Source organism: Cyprinodon variegatus, unplaced genomic scaffold (assembly GCF_000732505.1).
Source record: "Cyprinodon variegatus isolate N-32 unplaced genomic scaffold, C_variegatus-1.0 Scaffold1359, whole genome shotgun sequence".
NCBI lineage: Eukaryota > Metazoa > Chordata > Actinopteri > Cyprinodontiformes > Cyprinodontidae > Cyprinodon > Cyprinodon variegatus.
Window position 1 is genome coordinate 93,398 of NW_015151812.1, and position 3,250 is coordinate 96,647.

Here is a 3,250-nt window from a genome sequence, read left to right on the forward strand (position 1 = left end):
TCAATAATTTTATTTGATAAAATTTCGGCCGGAGATTGCACAAAATGTACGGAACTAACCAGAATGACTTCTGTTTAAAACAACTTCCGGTTTGATGACATTCCTTCATGTTTCAATGTAATGCCTTCCGTTTCAACTGAAATCTGCAAATAGATTTTCACTAGTGTATATGAAAGCTTTTCAGTAGTATGAATGTCACAAGAACAGTTCTCACTACTTTGTATGAGAGCTTTTAAGTAGGAATATAAAAGGTAAATGTTTTCACTAGTTTATGTGAGAGCTTTTCACTGGTGGTTATGCATGTTTTTCAGTATATTATATGGAAGAGTTTAATTTAATATTTGCTTATGGAAGTTAATTCTGGTTTATGTCCCTGGGGGAACCTCATAGAAAGGAGTTTAAAATACCAAACCGACCAAAAACATGTTGATAATTAACTTAAATAATAGATATACATTTTAAATGAACTTTGTTCAATTCAAAAGCCAAATTGCCAAATTCAATATCTGTACAATGTCTATCCTCTGAAATATTCTTGTCTTACATTAGTTTTCATGACTGATAACATTTCAAAAATTTTACTACTACTGTACTACTGTACATTGATGATCTAAGTGGGCCTTTTAATTTTCTAATATTCATTGATGCAAATGGGCAATCACATCTTCTTAAAATGTTTTTGATGAGTGTTGGATAATAACTAGTGAGCACATAAAAATCTATAACTAATATTTGCAATGACATTTGGAATTCTTTTTTTTTTTTTCTAAAATTCCTTTATTTTCTTTTTCTTTCTAGCATTTTGGTCCAGTTGGATTTATTCTCCCATTGATAGTATTGTATATCCAATGTCCATTTTTGTATCATTTCTTAATTTAAGTTACATCTTTAACACAAATAATATCCTTATTTCACTTTTACTTGTTTATTTTGAAAATAAGGTTAAAAAGCGTAGCTTGTGCTGAAGAAAACACTTGCTTTAGGTATAATAATCAAGAAACTTTATATTTCAACGAATATGTATGAGTACAAAATTATTTCTGCTGCAATTTTAAAATATTTTTATAGCAGTAAAGTTACACAAACAGTGATGTTCCTTTGACTTTCGATGTCTCCATTACATCATGGCGTGCAAGAACATCCCAATCCTTCAGATTTTGCACCCTTATAATCTGTGCACTTGAACCCATAGGTGTTATTCCCCCATGTGAACACTTTGACTCAGATTTAGTAGTTTTGACCAGCTTAACTTAAACCTGGTGAATTAACCTGCACCTCAATCTGCTCTCCATCTTTGCAAATTGGCTGGCACAATGCCACCACATCCCATACACATCTTAGTGAATAAACCCTTAATATTGCTTGCAGTGTTTGGTGAGTTTTGTAATGCACTAAATCAAGTCTCTGGGGAAGTTATAATAAGCTCCACACAATGAGCTTATAAGCTTGGGAGGTTATAATAAGTTCTTAAAAAGCCCCACACAGCCCTCTTGAGCATGCAGGGCCAGAAGGCACCTGGCATTATCACTGTGGACCTTTACATAGCCTACTGGACATCCTAGCATAAGGATTGCTGGATGTCTTAAATGAACGTCTTGCCACTGGTTCCATACTGCAGTGCTTTCATACCGCACAAGTAATTACCAGAGGTCTAGTTGTAAAATAAAATGAAGAGGGGTGGTGGAATTTTTTTGGAAGCATACATAGCCTAATTACCATAGTCTATTAACCTAAAGCAATATGCATGGTATGTTTTTTTGTATTTTTTTGAAAAAACATTTTTGAAAATGTCTAGTTTATTGGGTTTCAGACAGCCTTGTGTACAGCTTTGTGTACAGTAGCAGCCATTCAAAATGACCCTTCCCAGTCAAACGCCAGCTGAATGGCAGCCTATTCCCCTGGGACTCCCAGGAAAATCCCCTCCAACTTTCGGCCACTGGCCTTCTCTTGGGCGTGCAATTTTTTTACTCTGACTCCACGCTTTCACTGAATTACAGGGTCTGACCAGGAGATAACGCTTCTCTTTAGATCTTAATGTCCAGAACTCCTGACATAAAGATTATTTTAGTACAAAGATTGATGTTTAAAAAGTAAATGAAGAGAACCAGCCAAAGATTTTTTTTTATATCCGTAAATGGTAAATGGCATGTACTTACATAGCGCCTTTATTCAAGTCAGGAGACTTGACTGAAGCGCTTTACACTTCATTCATTCACCCATTCATGCATACACTCACACACTGATGGTGGCAAGCTACATTGTAGCCACAGCTGCCCTGGGGCTCACTGACAGAAGCGGGGCTGCCGTACACTGGTGCCACCGGGCCCTCTGACCACCATCAGTAGACAATGCAGGTGAAGTGTCTTGCCCAAGGACACAACGACACTGAAAGTCGGAGTCGGGGGTTGAACCGTCAATCCTTTGATTTCAGGGCAAACTCCTACATCCAACGCCACTGTCGCCCATACTCTGTGGAGTTTGGGAGGGTGTTAGTGTGAGCTGTTCAGGAGTCGCAGGTTGTTTTGAGGGAATTATGCATAGATTTCCTTAAAAATGCAATTTGTTCAACAGAACACGGTTTGAGGGATGAATAGTAGAGAAGGGTATTTGTAATTTAGCAAGCTGCGTGAAGGTGAAATTTGTACCACTGTTCCTTTGTAGCAAAAGTATCCTCGATTCAAATCCCAGCTTGGAGTTTACATACTTGGGTTCTTTCCAAGGACTGTGGTTTCCTCCTACAGCCCAGACATTTGTTTGGTTTATTGGTGATTCTACATTTCCCTTTTGGTGTGAATGGTTGTATATCTTTGTGATGTACCTACAACCTGTCCAGGATGTTTTCTGCAAAGACTACAGGAGACAGAAACTCAGCATCCCTTGACTCTGGTGGACAAGGTGTAGACGATGGATGGATGTAGTCTGACTGGCCAGACTGAAATCGACAGAGCATAATTCCTTCTAATTAAACGCCATTGACTCTGGCCAGATCTGGCTGGAGAACTCACGGACCAGTAGGTGGGATTCTACGATGGGAGACTCTTAGTATTAGAATTACCCATAATGCAGCAGTGCTTTTCTGCAACAATAACAACAAGCCTAAATGGCCTAATGTTGCAAAGAAAACAAAGAATGTAATAGAGAGCACACTTTATATCATCAGGGTTTTTAGGCAAAACTGGCAGAAATCATTCATCGGAGGGTTGGCTTAAAATGTTCCACCAAGTTTTTGCATCACATCTGCTGTTATCTG